Raw genomic sequence first — 18,296 nt, 5'->3', positions numbered from 1 at the left:
TCCGGGGCGGAGGCGGAAGAGAAGAGGAAAAGAAACACAAATATCTTAGTAGAAAAAAAAACATGGCTGAATAAAAGTCAACCAACCGATATCATTCTCCCCTCCTCACTGAGAAGAAGAAGAAGCGAATAAGCAAGAAGTAAAAGCAAAATCAGAAAAACGCATATTTAAATCAATTATTAGTTTAAAGTGGCAATCATGTATTTTTAAATCAGAAACGACCCTTTCCCCTCCCACTTTCCAACAAACTTGATGTTGTTAGTCCCCCCTTCTCTCATTGTATAGATTCAATAACCCCCCTCAAACAGAAAAAAAAACAAAATATCGATTTATTATCAAAAGGCTGTGGATGTGTAATATCTTAAAACAATGTTTTTGTTATGTATGTGCGTAAGAACGATGACTGTGTGTGGCGCAGCGAACAAATTGTAGCAAAAATGAAACTCCGTTGAAACAAAAAAAAAAGAAAGTTCACCTGCGATGCACCCCTCTCATTTGTTAATCACTCGTTTTCACTTCTTAAATTAAGCAAGCTGGCGTTTTGTTATATTGCATTAAGGTTAAAAGAAAAATCAAGAAAGTAAAAGAGGCGCTAACTAGAGAATAGACAGAAGAAAAAACCACAGACTTGAAGAAGAAAACACTGCAAACCTTGCAAGACTTGTGCATAAAAATAATATCGACACCGGAAAAGCAATCAGAGACATAAAAAATACTAAAATTTGTGTAACACAGTATCAATACGTAGTAGCTAAATATCATGAAACATGTTGCTCAATGAATTTTTCGTCAAGAAATGCATATTTTTTTCCATTTGTTTGGCTTTCTTCGTTCAAGTAATGTGTTGATTTTTATCAGTGTGGATTGCAATTGATTGAAATGGGTCGATATTAGTGGGAGAACGAAGTAATTTCAAACCAGTCAAATGTTTTTATTTTCTACAACTCCAAGTGCAATATAAAGTAGGGGAAACAATGTGAAATGACCTTAGTTGAAATTGTCAAAAAATAACCCTTTATTTAGCAGTTAGCATTTCTAAAATTCATTATTTTTATCTACTAAATAACACACTAGAAACTTCAAATTCAAGCGTTTGGTACGGTATGTCCACTCCTCTTCTCTCTTCTGTTGATTAGGAGAAATATTATCCGTTTTGGAATCCTATTTGCGGTGAAAACAACGCAGTAGGGCTGGCCGATATAATTTAAAAAATGTGCGGCACATGCTTTCATCGGACTGGCTGTGTTAGATTTGATTTTCAAAATTAGTTTTTGCTTGACTTCAAAATCATTCATAAAATGTTTTAGACTTGTCGACGTGCCACTCAAGCTACAATGCTGTGAAGTGAGTGATATTTGATATTTTGCTCAGCATTGATACCCATAATTTTGTTTTGTTTGGATTTTTTTAACGAGCTTAACTCGACGACGTGCCATCCGAGCGAAAATGCTGTGAAGTGTGTTAAATGTTTGACTGAATTTAAAGAAAACCTGTGGCTTTTTGATATTTTTGTTTTTGAGTTCAATATATGCGTGTGTTCTAATTGCAAATCTTAATTCAAACATGTTTCCTACACTCGTCGATGTGCCATCTGTGCTACCAGGTTGTAAAATGGACTAATGCTTTTAAGATCTGTTGCAAACGAAGTGGGGTATTTTGTCGTCACTTGAACGGTTGTTGTTGAAATTGTCACAAATCAAAAATAAAATCATTTTTTGAATTGTCGACGTGCCATCCAAGCTGCAATGCTATTATTGTATCGCAAATAAGGACAGTTTTGCTGTTCTCAGTGAAAAAGTATGTAGCCCTAGAATTTTAACTTGAATTTTTCAATCAATTTTTTTGTAAGAAATTCAAAAAGATGGTCATGAAACACTTCAAATATGTGTGAAATCTGGCAACAGTGTCAAAAGTTTTGGATTTAATATTATTGAAATTTATAGAATTTTCGAAGGTTCTTATGCAGAAAATTTCAATAAAATATAACATCCAGATCCATAATTTTGTTATGTTTGATAGGTATTTGGAAAAAAACACACTTGATTTAATCATTGAATAATCGAAGATCTGGCAATACTGCTGTGATATTTTGATAATTAGAATTCAGTTTTAAATGTTTTCAATGTTTTGAAGTTGGTAAATTTGAATAAAAAAATCCTTTGTGGATTCACCATTGTGTACAATATTTTTCAGCCAAATTCAAATTTCATAACTTTCATTCATGAATTTCAGAAAATCTGGCAACTCTGTCCAAACTTTCGAGCACATAAGTGAAATTTATTTAAATAAATCAAAGCTAGTTGTTGTGAATTTGGATGAAGATTTTTGGATTTCTTGGAAAGTTTTTTTTCAATCTTTTAATCGAGTCATGAAGTTTGTTGATTTGGCAACACTGTGATTAACAATATCTTGACTCATGCGGAATGAGCATACCATTTAAACGTTGTTCATTTTCAAGAAAACAATATCTGAAATCCTATTTTTGTACTTCGTTGGTTGTTTTTGTTTTCCGATCGATAGATTTTGCACATATGGCAACACTGTAATGATATTTCGAGACCTAATCGACATTTTCAGACATTTCAAATAGACTTTCTCCAAAAATTTGAATAATCATCTTTTCGTACCGTCAGTGGGGGTGACATTGGGTCTGGGGGGTGAGATTGGGTCAAAGTGATTTTTTACGGATTTTACCATTTCTCAGGTTCTTCTCAATGAAAATGAATTCTTTTGAAAGGGTTGTGTAGGGGACATCTTAAGATGACTTCGCTGAAAAAATCTCATTCCTAGAACAAATCCTGTTATTTTGGCAGATGTCTAAAGTTGGGGTACGTTTTTGGCCAAAAATGACCTCTCGAAAAATCATTTTTCTAATATTTTTGTAAGAATTGCTCGAAAACTACCCAAATGTTTGAAAATCTCCACTTCAAACATTGTAGCGTGTTAATACGATTCCCTCGAACAAGAAACACTGTTGCATGACTTGTTGTTACCATATCGTTGTATTTGAGAATCATTTTAGTTTCATTTGACCCATTGACACCCCCTCTAAGGGGTGAGATTGGGTCAATTTTCAAACAATTGGCATTTAAGGTAGTGTTCATCAAAATCCACCATATTTTGGGAAAATGTTAGTAAACTATCTAAGAACAAATCTACGTTGAAAGATTTTCCATGTTATTTAAATTGTTTTTGTTATTAAGAAAATACGAGAGGTGTATCGTTTTTTGACCCATAGTCACCCCCACTGACGGTATATAATTTGATAGCTTATTGAAAAGTAATTTTGATGAATCATAGAGTTACGATGTCTGGCAACACTGATTCAAAAGACTCAAATATGAGGAAGGTCCCAACTACAGACAGGTAGATTTAGAAACGTGATTGAATTTTAATTGGATTCAAAATATTTTCTATTCGTCGACGTGCCACCTGAGCAACGATGTTATGAAGTTGTCCGTTTTTAATGTGAAATGGACTGGAAATTGAAAATTTCTGTGGTATTTTCAACTTAGGCCATTTCACATTGTTACCCCAACAAGGTTTAGCTAGTTCAAACAATTTCTGCCTTGTTTCATCCCTTTATGATACTGAAACATCCACTTACCGTCAATATCTATCATTTCCCAGAGCAAGTCGATGTTAGCTTGATTGCAAATATCTTAAACTTGACCCTCCCAGCGCAAAACATGGTGGCAAACCGGTTAATATTCTACAATATACCAAGCAGAAACCAAGAGTTGCTCCAGTAAGAGCAAGCTTACGACACTGAGAAAAAAGTGTTAAACAAAACTTTAAAAAGAGAAAGTAACATAGCAAATGAAGATAAAATGAAATGAAATCTACTGTACTTCCCACCTAACTATACACAAATCAAAGAAACAAAAAATAACTAAAGTAAAAAAAACAACCACGAAATCGTTTACTCTATAAGATATAGACAGCAGCAGATTAGGGCGGTAGTGTTTAAGACGAGGAAAACCACGCTAGTTTGACCATCTCTTTGTTTCCCCACACCCACATATTCCCACCCTAGAGCGGGAAAGCTTGCATCTGTTTTTGATTTGCAGTGTCCGACCCCTCACCTCACTTCTTTGTGTAAGATGAAATTTTCTAAGGAGGAGCAGCAGCATTCTGTCTGTGTGTGCGTGTTTAAACATTAATAACTATGCGATAGTCAGACATCAATTAGTGAGGAAAAACGAGCGAAGCAGCAGTGTGTGTGTAAGTTACACGGCCACACACTGGAATAAACGACAATATTGAGGTTATGCAAAACATATCTGTTTTTTCCTAGGACGCGATTTCTCTAAGTTACGAACGCAAAACATGACAAAATTACAAACACACACGTTTTAAGTAGCTTAAAAAGTTGAGCGCACGCAAACTTTAAAGAAAAGAGAGAGAGACAGCTAAATCAGAGTCAGTCAGTGAGAGATAATCAGTGTTTTAGTTGTGTTGGACAGGACCCGAACGGAGATAATAAGCGAGAGAATCTTTTTTGGATTTAATTAAGTAATTTAAAGTGGATAAAATATTTACTAAAAGGGAAAGAAGAAGGAAGTAAAACAATGAAATGACCCAACTCTAGTGTAAATTTAGAAGTATCACATAAAACAAACATTTAAAACAAAAACCGTACTTTAAACAAGTGAAAGTAGAAAGTAGTTCATATTTTAGCTAAATTTGACCGAAAAGAAAAATCGGGGATCCAAGCATGCTGCGTGGGCGGTCCTTTCCGCGACCTACTTCGATCGGTAAACAGAGTCGGATGGCATCTTTCTAGAGCAAAGTCAAATTATATCCTAACCCCCCCAGAACAAAAAAAAAAACTCTGAAAAGAACAAGTCGTGCAGCATGAAATAAGAGGAAAAAACAAACAAGTATTCATTCTAAATGTTTCAAAACCGTATATTTAATGTATTAGAGAAAGCAAACAACAACATCAAACTAACCATTGTAGAACATCTAGTTTTCTCTCAGATTCAGCGAATACAAAACAGCCAGCGCGAGGAGAAGTTTAAAAAAAGAACCGACAAAGGACGAAAACGATACGAAAACTGCACCCAAACGAAACAAAAACAAACCCATTTCACTGACGGAGACCAAAAACCACCGGAGAAAAAAGTCGCAGCAGCGCACTAAAAACAACAACAGTGCGAGCTCTACTGAAGAAATAAACTAAACGAGAGAGAGAGAAATAAACAACAGCAAACAAAAACAAACAAAGAGGTATAGAGAAACGTGAAAGGCAAGTGTCAATTATTTATATAAATATGTGCCTATAGAGAAGAACACAAACAAACAACTTACGATAACCGTGAAATTTTAAGAAACAAAAGAGAAGAAGCAAACCCGAGTTAGCGAAATTGCGAAATGCCAAGCAAAACCCAAAACGATGTCAGTCCAGCGCAGATTTTATCCCCGCCCACTTTGGTTCGGCTTGACTCCGCCTCCCCCACCCACCAGAAACGGGTTGCTCCTCCGATGCTCCGCCCATCGAAAGAAAGAAAAAAAAAACAAACAAACAAAACTATCTGTCAATTTCTCACCCAGCTGATATCCCTTCGTTTCCCCTCTCCCCAACGAGGCTGCTATGATTTCTGTCACTACTACCACCACACTGTCCGCTCGCCTCCTTTGATGAGCCGCGCTTTGCGAGAGTCTCACCAATACGCACTCACTCGCGCAAATGCGCTCACTCACCTTTGCGTTGTTCCTTTTCGAGGTTATGTGCCAAACAGAGAAAATAAAACTAAAAAAACGAACGAACAACTCTAAACAAAGAAAACAAAGGAGGAAAAAAAATGAGAAACATGCAAATTAGTGACAACAAACAAAAAAAAGGTAAAATGAGAAAATTTTAAAAACCAATTACTAGCGACCAAAGTATTGAATAAAAGCTTTTTTAAAATTCAAAATAAAACCGTGCTTGTTAGTTGCTGTTTTTGTCCTGGTTGAAAAGTTTACAAACAAAAACGAATCAATACAAAACAGCACGCAAACACACACACACACTCACACTCAAAGTGACAGCTTCCAGAGTGCGCGCAACGTAAACACACCACCGGATTTCCCTCCTCCCTCCTCTCACCAAAACATGCGAACAAAAGAAACGTCAGTCATTCTACACGCTCACACCTACACGGAGAGAAATTTAACGCAAGCAAATCAAAAAAACGCATTTGACAACGAATTTTTTGCTTGTTTTCCTTTTTAAACTCAGATTGGTATTTAACTGCAATGGATGCTATATTTGACGCGCTTGTCGCGCGGCAGTTGTTGATTTTGTTTTGTTTTACGATTCTTTAAAGAGGGAGAAATAACACACAACCAAACACAAAACACTGGAAAAAGAAATCTCTACGGGCGAAGGTCAAACACACGAACACAGCAACAGCAAGACACTGTGCAAAACACTGGCTCAACACACTGGAAAGCGACAGGAAAGGGATGGGTTGAACAGAAAAAAGGGTGAAAATTGGAGCAAACAAGACACACGAACACAGAGAAACACACACATGCGTTGACACACTTGAGACACACCAAACACACACTTACAGAACAACACGAATACTACCAACATACATACAAACACACATGTGACATTAAGATGCATACAATGTGAGGATGGCTAGGTAAATTAGAACTAAACATATCGTTTGCAAAAAAAGAGAATATAACAACAACAACAACAATCTTACATATAATTAGTAGAGAATAATGTGCGATCAAAAGATAAACACAAAGACAAAGGTGAACCCAACACATTTGTGAGAGAATAATCGTAGGAAATTTTTTGTGGTAATCGCTGCTGCAGATTGCTGCTAGAGCAATCTCAATACTTACCCAGTAATAAGCAAACCGCTATACATCTAGAGAAAACGTACTTGTAAAACGATTATGTCAAAAAACAAAGCAAACAATGCTAATCAATTGTAAGATTAAATGTCACTACACTATATACTAAAAAAAACGAATACTAAATACATGAATAAATTACACTGATAAGCTGTATCCACCAACATTTACAAAACAAGTTAATACACGTGAACAAATACACACATACAATTACAACATAAACACTAATACAAGTACAGATACAACACATACACAAAAGGTGTGTGCACACAAACACATGAAAGCAAATACACACGTTCAGACAGAGCACGCTCTGGAGAAGCGAAACCAGCATAAACAAACAAACAAACAAAACATGAAAAGCAAACCGCAAACCACAACATCATTTTTCTCCTCCTCTCTCTCCACCCACAGCAATTAGAGACAAAAAGAAACAGTAAACAAAAAAGTTGTACGGAAGCAAATACCAACATTAGCGCAAAAACAGCAAAAAATCACATCTCTTATTAATGAAAAATACAGCATAAAAAAACATGAAAACATTTGAAAAACAAACAAAAAATCAATAAAAATACATGAAAAAACGAAGAAAAACAAAAACAAACCCTATTCTAGATATGGATTAATTACTACATGTAAACAATACATTAATACACATATATACATTTAGACACGGAAGAAAAACACAAAAAAACTTGTTTTCATCACTCTCTCCCCCCGCCAAAAACAAAACGCCTTTCTCATACAAACTCTCCACCTCTCTTCCTCAGCAAACAGCAACAACAACAACAACAGTAACAGCAAACAGCAGGTTTCGACACAGCAGGCTGAGAGGGGTTGAAAATTCTGGAACACAAACTGTCAAAAAAAATCTTCAACCTCTTTCAACCCACAAAACTCTGCCTCAGCTCTCACTCATCTTTTTCTTCTTCTTTGTCACCATCACCACAATCAACCAAGCAAACCACGTCGTTTCTACTCTTTCAAAACAACAAACACATCAACAACTACAACGAAAGCACCAACACAAGCAGCACCTTTTTGACTACACTCTCTAAGGCAAGGATCGGGTTTTCTCTCGAAGTAGGCGGTTTGACTTGTTTTCCCTCAAGTTTTCCTCTAAGATTTTGTCGCGAAGGAGACGCTTGGTGGTTTGTGTCTGTCTCGACTAGTGGAGGAGTTTGGTTTGGTTTGAAGTACTGGGCGCCTCCACTGAAATGTTTTGGTCGCTAGGTTTTTGCTCTCAGATTTTTTGAACAGGATTGAAAGCAGTTTTAGGAAGCGCAAGGAAGGTGAGTACTTAAACTTTGTTGGTTAATTATTTTGTTATGGTAAGTATTTTTATTACAGCATTTTATTCAATACAGTACAGACTCGATTTTCCGAAATTATCACAACATGCTCACAATTATGCTTCTATAATGTATGCGGCCCCCCCCCCCCCCCCCCCTTCCCTTCTCCCTTTTAACATTAGCCCAAAGGATCATGGAATCATTTATTTTAGTCAGAGAATCGAAATTTCAATTGACGTACAATTTCTTTAAACAATCAAAAACAGTCACTTCAATAGCCTTATCTTGGAAAAATTCTGCAGCAACACGAGAAAAGGGCGGATAAGCATTTTTTGCAATTCCGTCATGAAACTACTTACTTTTCCTGTCATTCTTGAACGACAAAATAGCCTACTTTTCTGTACCAAAAATATCAGAATTGAATAGTAACACTTTTCAAAATAAATGCTTAAAAGTTCTACTCTTCAGCACTGAAATGGATCCTGAAAAGTTGAACTTTTCAGCACTTTTTTCAAAAAGTGATACTTTTCAACATTTTTTTGATTTAAACGGTTAATTGACATAATACATGAACATTTGACTTATAATTTCACTCAAAGGGTGTTTTTCGGAATAGCAAAAAAAGTGGTATGGAACTTATTGCAAAACTTGATTTTTTCAGCACTCGTCGTCGGTGGATCTCGTTTGATAAATATACGACTCGTGCTGAAAAAATCTTCTTTTTGCAACTTGTTGCGTAAACTACTATTTGATAACATTTGTTAGTTTGATTTAAGTTTTTTTTTGTGCATGTTATAAACAAAAATCTGCATCCCGATTCCGATCACTTATTTTTTTATCAACTTATTCAACTTTAAGTCACCGATTTTTTTCGTTTTTTTTTTTTTTGTTATTTTTAAGAGAACCATAAAAGGCATCTTTTGAGCCTCAGAAAAGTAGGGGCAAAACAATCTACAACATTTAAACAATTAAAAAAAAAATCTGATTCCAAGCAATAAAAATTTCGATTATTTTTAGATGTAAAATTGAATTTGCAATCGAAAAAAACTTTACAACATTTTTTGAAAACTTCGCCACATCCAGAATGGTTTTTAGAAAAAAAAAACATCAATCTTTCGTTTAAAAAAAGTGCCCTTAAGTGCCCATTCATGATAAAAATATTCAAGATGCTTAGATGATAATTTCCCATAACATCGTCTAACAGCAATTCCCCACGAAAACAACATGATTCAAAAAAACCGTTACTTAATCCACCTTTAGGTGGTTGGTGCCTTCCTCATATTTATATACAACATCGTTGTGTGTCTTATTACACGACCTATCTTTTTACAACAGACTTGTCACAGAATCGCACACTAGCGATAAAATTCAGCCAAAACAGCATCATTCACCCTGAAAATATTTAATAATTTAAGCTTCATTACTCATTTCTTCTGATAGGATAGTCTTTTAGGACCATCGGAAAAATCTTTCAAATACCTTTCTTAGAATAAAGAAAATGACGGATTTTCTTGGAGAATCCAAATACAGTAGTTGGAACAACTGGGCAAATGGATTGCTACATTAACATATCTGCCAAAACTGGTATACATTGTGATCAGACTACAAGTCGAATTGAGTCTTAAAATTTAGACTTAAGTGCTCTCAACTTTGCTAGAGTTATCAGATCTTCGATGTTTAAGGCTCATTTGAAAGGTCTTTCAATTATCTAAATTGCGACTAGTCGCATGATGGAACCGGACATTATTTTCATCGAAATATCTGAGATCCGGCCTCAAAAAGCTGTATAAATAACACTTAAGTGCTTATAACTTTTGATAGGGTTGTCAGATCTTTGATGTTTTAGGTTCATTTGAAAGGGCTTTCAATTATCTAACAACATTTTCATCAAAATATCTGAGATCCGGCCTCTGAAAAGTGTATAAATAAAACTTAAGAGCTCATAACTTTTGATAGCTTTGTCAGATCTTCAATGTTTTAGAGTCATTGGAAAGGTCTAAATACCTTTCTAAAAATGTATAACATGACGGGTTTTCTTACAAAAACCACCCTTTTTACAATCTTCCGGAATTTTGTTAAAACATATTAATCGGTGAGTTATTGTGTGCTTAAAGCCCTTTCTTCATCGTCGCTGGTTGGAAGGTAATTTGACGGTTGAGTTTGTTAGGTTAATCGCGTAAAAAATATTTTGATTCATCAAGAACGTTGTGTGGTGCGCTAGTCTTTTTTGTGTTGAAAAGACCTTCCCATAGCTCCGTAGCTCGGAGGGCTCGACGTCGGTTGTTTGTGTGTTAAGCCCTCTCCATAGCATCGTAGCTCGAGAGGCAACGAAAATCAATACCTCATCTAGCTAACAGAAAGAAGATCGCAAGGTATCTGATGGTTGAGTTCGTAGCGTCTATTCCGTAACAAATTTATGAATTAAATGGTTATATAATTAAAAATCAGACTACGCTATCATTGCAGCATTGCGTTTAACACCTCATTCTATAAATAAACATTATTTGGCTTTATCATTCCACAGCCGGCTGTCTAAGATTAAACCATTTCATTTAAAATTTAACAACAGTCAAACGGGAAATGTCTCATCCGCAGCATCCGATTGTTTGCCTTGAGAATAATATATAAAACCTTTCAACAAACACTACGATTTTGGGTCGCATCATCATCTTCTATGATGAATCCTGGCCAAGCACCCTATCCTACTAACAAATTTTCAGGTTCTTGGCGCTTGTGGGGTGTAAGCACAGAGTAAATCAGCTGCCCTAGTAGCAACCTGCGCTAACTAACATTCCCGTCCCTTAAAATCGAGATCTACAAACTGACATGGCGGGCGCCGTTGGTGGCCAATGACTGTTACCTATTCGCAACTGATCTAGTTTTAGCAATCATGGTGTTTTATCTTTTCGGCGCATTCATACATGCTGTTGATAGAAAAAACACCACTAGATCGTCGAAGCCTATGATCAGTAGTGCTGAAAGTATATTACGGTTCTGTTCAGCAACGGAGGGGCAACCATGGCACAGTGGTTCAAAAGGCTGTTTTGACGAACTTAATTGATTTGAGCTAAAAGTAAGCATTTTCGTGCTTTGGCATGTTCTACAACTTTGTTCAGCGTTGTCATGGCCTACTTTCTGTGAAATTTGTTTTTCAAAAAACTCATCACAGCAGGCTATGGAATATCTAACTTTTGACAGTTAAGAGATAGAGCTTTGGTGTCTTCGGCAAAGTTGTAGGGCAGAAAATTTCCACAAACTTTGTCGAAGACGCCAAAGCTCTATCATTGCGTTGAATACAAGTCTTGGAACCTTTTCCATAAATCCCTACCAAAAAACAGTGTTTTGACCAGGGATGGAATAATCGCAAAAAAATCATTTTCGCCAGCGAACTTTTTTCACCCGCGAAAGAGAGAGGAGGCAAATCACGAAAAAGAAAATCGCTCCCGAACTTCTCCAAAAAAAATCAATCTGCTGATGATTTTTTGTGAATTTCCTTGTCAGCATCACTTAAACATATTTATTTCACTTTGTTTACACAACATTGCCCATCTACAAAATGTGACAGGTCATTTTTCGACGTGTGACGTTACACTTGCAAGTGTAGTAGTGAAAAAGATGATCCGCCGAATAATCAAGATGATGATTTTTTTAGATTCCTTTTACCGATCTTTCGTGCGCGAGAGAGGAGAGCCATGCTCCCTTTGGATTTTTTCTCTTGATGAACGTCCAATGATTTTCTTTTGATGATGATTATTCCATCGCTGGTTTTGACTAAAACTATGTTAAATTTTGATTTTAGACGATTACAATATTCAGGAGAGTTGTCAGTAATATCAAAACAAACAACTTTGTCGAAGACACCAAATTGATAGGAGCTATAAGTGAAGAGTTATAGCAAGATTTTGTAATAAATTAGCTAGTTTTCGAGCTCGGTATACAAAGCCTCGGGCAAATTTGGGCAAAAACTCATTCAATAGGCTTCAAGTATGACTATTTTACTACAAAATGTCTAGTGAATCATTCGTCCGAAGGTTTACGGTCATAGTTTTCCGGGCATTTTAATTTAATTTATTTTTGATGAGAGCAATTCCATCTCAAATCAGGAATTTTTCTGGAACTTTTGTACCCGACCCTCTCCGATTTCAATGAAACTTTGTAGACATGTTATCCTAAGCCTATATAAGCCATTTTTGTGTATACGGAGCCAATTGTACTCGAAAATAACATTTGAGAAGGGCGTAAGTTATTTAGATATTTTTGTATTCTGTAATTTAAAAATGACTTTAACTCGAAGGCGTTGCATCGTACCAAAAAGTGGTCAAAGACAAACTTGTAGGAAATTGGACGGGCTTTCTAAAAAATACACTGAAAGAAAAATACACACCCCTTCTATGGGATTTTTCAATTTTTATGTGTAAAAGTTATTTTTTAAGGTGAAGTCACGATTTTTTTTCGTTCAAAATTTTTGAGGAAATAGCCTAAAATGTGACAAAAAGACTCACGAAAAATGCAGGATGGTATGTCTCTCCTAAAAAAATACAAAAATCATTTACTAAAACTGTTTTTTTGAAAAGTGGTCTAAACGTCAAAATTTTCAAAAACCGATAGTGGGAATCGATTCTCCAGACAATTTTACATAAAAGTCTCCATATTGACCACTGTCCCAAGTCCAATCCTTGCGAAGTTACAGCGGTTTTAAAAATAAAAATGTTGAAAAAACAGCTTTTTTGGTGGTTTTTTGCATTTTCTATATGACAGACTTGATTTTTCAGTTTCGAAAATATTTTTACCGGAAAGCTCGTCCAATTTCCCATAAGTTTGCCTTTGACAGCTTTTCAATTTGACTCGTTTTAATATTTACGTAGGATGATTTACCTTCCAGAATTCTACCACACTGAAAAAAATATTCTGTTTTCAGTTATGTGCAATGTAATTAAGCTTATATCTGTAAGCCCATGCATCCAATTGAAAAGCTGTCAAAGGCAAACTTATGGGAAATTGGACGAGCTTTCCGGTAAAAATATTTTCGAAACTGAAAAATCAAGTCTGTCATATAGAAAATGCAAAAAAAAACACCAAAAAAGCTGTTTTTTCAACATTTTTATTTTTTAAACCGCTATAACTTCGCAAGGATTGGACTTGGGACAGTCGTCAATATGGAAACTTTTATGTAAAATTGTCTGGAGAATCGAATCCCACTGTCGGTTTTTGAAAATTTTGACGTTTAGACCACTTTTCAAAAAAAACAGTTTTAGTAAATGATTTTTGTATTTTTTTAGGAGAGACATACCATCCTGCATTTTTCGTGAGTCTTTTTGTCACATTTTAGGCTATTTCCTCAAAAATTTTGAACGAAAGAAAATCGTGACTTCACCTTAAAAAATAACTTTTAAACATAAAAATTCAAAAATCCCATAGAAGGGGTGTGTATTTTTCTTTCGGTGTATTTTTTTCAGAAGGCCCGTCCAATTTCCTACAAGTTTGTCTTTGACCACTTTTTGGTACGATGCAACGCCTTCGAGTTAAAGTCATTTTTAAATTACAGAATACAAAAATATCTAAATAACTTACGCCCTTCTCAAATGTTATTTTCGAGTACAATTGGCTCCGTATACACAAAAATGGCTTATATAGGCTAAGAATAACATGTCTACAAAGTTTCATTGAAATCGGAGAGGGTCGGGTACAAAAGTTCCAGAAAAAATCCTGATTTGAGATGGAATTGCTCATGATTATTTAAATGGATTTAGGACACTTTTAAGGCACATAAGCCATTTTTGCGATTTATTCGGACACACGAAGCGTGTAGGCCAGACTCTTGTGAAAATGTTGATGTATAACAAGACTATTTTTGGTACCTATTGGCTAATAAATATTAAGATTGTTTGAAATAAATTACTGTCTTTGCCTACCCAGACGGAAATAACTTGGGAATAAAATTTTTTGTTATTTGAAAGTACTAGGTCAATAACATTTTATGTTATTTATAACAAGATTTGTTATTCGTCGTTATGATTTTTTTGTTATTGAATTGTTATTGTAATAACAGACTAATAACATTTTTAGTTATTCTTCATACAAATCTTTGTTATTATTTTTTGTTATTTTAACAACTAATCCGATCATCCCAATAACATTTGGAGGTATTCTTCCATAACAAAAATTGTTATTCTCAAGTTGTTCTTGCTTTCAATCAATATCAGACCAATAACAAATTTTGTTATGATAACATAATTTGTTATTAAACCCTTATGCAAAAATGGATTTTTCAAGAAGATTCAATAACACTTTCTTCGTCTAAAATCAAAATTTCGTACTTCGTCTAAAATCAAAATTTAACATAGTTTTAGTCAAAAAACTGTTTTTTGGTAGGGATTTATGGAAAAGGTTCCAAGACTTGTATTCAACGCAATGATAGAGCTTTGGTGTCTTCGACAAAGTTTGTGGAAATTTTCTGCCCTACAACTTTGCTGAAGACACCAAAGCTCTATCTCTTAACTGTCAAAAGTTAGATATTCCATAGCCTGCTGTGATGAGTTTTTTGAAAAACAAATTTCACAGAAAGTAGGCCATGACAACGCTGAACAAAGTTGTAGAACATGCCAAAGCACGAAAATGCTTACTTTTAGCTCAAATCAATTAAGTTCGTCAAAACAGCCTTTTGAACCACTGTGCATGGGTGGTCTCTAATGCTCATGCTCATGCTCATGCTCTTCCGGAATTTTGTTAAAACTGTTTTTTCGCATAACTTTTGAAGTACTTTTTTTTTTAAGTACTTTTCTAAACTTCATAATATTGACTAGGGTCTTGTGGGACCCCAAGACGAATCGAATGAGGCCAAAACGGTCCAAATCGGTTCAGCCAGTCCGGAGATAATCGTGTGCATATTTTTCGGTGCAAGGACTCACATCCAGACACAAGCACAGACATTTGTTCAGAATTCTGAGTCGATAGGTATACGTAAAGGTGGGTCCCGCCCGAGTGGATCAATCGGACCGCGCACTGGACTCACAATCCAGAGGTCGCCGGTTCGAATCCCGCGGCGGGCGCTCTAAAATTCTTTGTGTAAATATGGGTATTCGGCGCCGTCGCTCCGTGCCATACTTTCATACACTTAGGAGCCCAGGGCGGCGAAGTCCTTGTAGATAAAAAGGAAGACACTAGTGGTTGGTACTAGCAATGGTGGCCGACAGCTATAAAGTCAACTTCGTTTTCGGGTCCACGAGGTTGAATTTAGAAGTTCATTTTTCGAGTGATTTTATAGCATTTCCTCAGTAAGGTGAGGAAGCCAAAATTGAAGCGATGACATAAACATGTTTAAATACAAAGAGTTGCGCTATTCAATTACGATAATTTTGGTACCGTAAACTGGGGTGACTTTGATAGCCCGGGGTGACATTGATAGAATTTTGATTTGGCCACTAATTTTGATACATCCAATGTAACATTTTTGCATATATGTTCGATAATAAGCTATCCCTTAATGCTTACATACTCACAATTCTCAAAAATGTTTAGATATTAATTTGACGGGCATTTGAAAAACCTGTGAGGGCCCCGTGGCGCGGTGGTTAGCGGCTTCGGCTGCCGATCCCTAAGTTGCTAAGGGGCGTGGGTTCGATTCCCGCCTTATTCTCCTGGTCTTCTATCGGATGGGGAAGTAAAACGTCGGTCCATTTTGCGTAAAATAGGTTTTGGGTGACTCACCACACATAACCTTCGGACGCCTAGAAATGAGCAGAAACTTGCAACAGAGACCACAAAAGACCCGGGGGTCGTTAAAGTGGATTACTTTGCTTTTTTTTTTTTTTTTGAAAAACCTATCAAAGTCACCCCGGGCTATCAAAGTCACCCCAATTTACGGTACCAAAAAAAGAAAAAAAATGTGTTATCGCTGTTTAGTGACAAAATAGATTTTTAGCCGATTTCGTTAATTTCCCGTTATTGAAAAGCGCGTCGAAAAACTCGGATTTTTTTTCAACAAATCATATCTCGGAATCCTGTTAGTAAAACTTCACAATTTTTTATATGTTATGTAAAATTGTTCGAGGAATCCAATGCTTTTTAGCCCCGAGACCATAACCATAACCCATAACCTCATTTCAAGTTTTCATCTGACCTTTTCAAATATAAGGCTAGATTTTTGAAACTCCGAACTATTTTTCTCCAAAAGCTTAATCAACCATTCCCAAACCTTTCACGAGGACACAAAAAAAATCTATTTGTAAATATAGGTATTCGGTGCTCACTCCCCGTGCCTTACCTTCACTCTTAGGAGACCCGGGAGGCTTGTCGCAAAAAGAACGATACACGCCTATGGATCCGTTGACGAAATCGCAAGGTTTTAGAGGGTCACACACGGCGTAGGTCACCCTAAGGGCCAAACAAAAAAATACGGGTACCGTAAACCGGGGTGACTTTGATAGGATTTCATTTTGTTTCTAGAATATTTTTCAACAGGTAAGGTTTTTCTCAAGATTATTATTTTTAAAACATGTACTGGGGTAGGCCACAGAAAGTCCATGCACTATTTCGGAAAAAAAGATTTTTCAATAATGTTTAGAACAATATTCTTAGTTTTAATTCCGGGGTGACTTTGATAGTCATAGTTTTTCTTGTTAAAATCATATTTAAGATGTTCAAACTTTATTTGTACGCTAAATGTACCATTACTAAAGTAGCTGATATAGTTTTTACGAAAAAAAAATCAATGTTTATATTAAGTTTACTAAGTTTATAAGCTTTTTAGCAAAATAGATATAAATTTTAGGTAAAAATGTTAAAAAGTCGGAATTTTGCCTGAAATTTGTTAAAACTAGTTTTGTTTATAAAATTATCGATTTATATACTGAGCTCGAAGCACGAATCACAAGTTTTCACATTTTACATGAAATTTGTTCAACTGAAAATGCCTATAAATTTGGAGATTTTTTTTTAATTGTGTTTCAAAAACACATATTATTTATTATTTACAAACTTTTTTAACCTTCTCCTAGTGGAAAATGGAAAAGTGGAAAAAGAATCCGAAAATGCATTTCGCTTTCCGATTAAAAATCATGTTCATTGAGAAAATCATGACACTTTGAGGTATTTTGAACACTTCTCTACCACGGTCAGTATGTAGAAACCATTCCTTACGTATTTTAATTATACTCTTCATTTTGCGGAAAAATCGCAAACCTATCAAAGTCACCCCGGCAATCAAAGTCACCCCGTTTTACGGTATGATAATTTCGGCCAAGGAACGGCCAGACAAATTTTGAGCCCGATCGGACACCTTTTTTCTAATCATGCTGTTTTCGTGGGGAAATACTGCTAACAAAGATTAAAGATGGGTAATTTTGTTCCTGGAATATAAGAAACAATAAAATTACGGGGTTTCTAAGTGTCACCCAAGCAGCACTCAATTTTCAAATGCCGATATCTAAGAATTTAATGATCCGATTTTCAATGGCACACAATGATTCTTTTGTGAAATTTTGAGATCAACATTTCAAAATGGCATAATGTGGCGTTTCAAAATGGCATGGATGTACGTTTTTGCTCTGGAAACCCTCAAGTTAAGGTTCTATGTATAGGCGATTAAATTCATCAAATTCGATTTCCTAACACAATTTCAGTTTAGAAAAAAATGTAGGAAAATGTATAGTTTTCCATTTGAACGCATAATTATTTTTTAAATCTCCAGCTGCTTCTAAAAAATAAGATCGTGAGATGTTTAACGGAAATCAAAGCGGGGTCGGGTCATTTTTTCCGATTTTGTGTATGTAGCCAATAGTTTCGAAAATCCGTTGCACACTTTAGTTCAAAGAGATGGTTTTCTAATTTCTTGTAAATCTATTCTAAAATCGAGCCTTAATCTGAAGAGCTAAAAATACAAATTTACGACACCATGTGTCAATTTTCACGCCTCAGTCTCACGGTGGCGGCATCCACAAACGGAAGGAAACTGTCACACACCGCCCTGTCGGATGCGCGAGCGCTAAAATTAACATATTTCTTTGCACCATTTGCATGATAAGTGAACGATTAAACCAGCACTTCCAGAAGCCGATAATTGACCACGCCGAACGCGTTTTACGACATTGCAAAACTGCTGCTACCAGGTCGTTTGGGCGACATTTTTACGCTCGTTTTAACGAT

This window comes from Culex pipiens, chromosome 2, assembly GCF_016801865.2.
Source record: "Culex pipiens pallens isolate TS chromosome 2, TS_CPP_V2, whole genome shotgun sequence".
In the NCBI taxonomy this organism is placed as follows: Eukaryota; Metazoa; Arthropoda; class Insecta; order Diptera; family Culicidae; genus Culex; species Culex pipiens.
Note: the sequence above shows the minus strand (reverse complement) of the source record.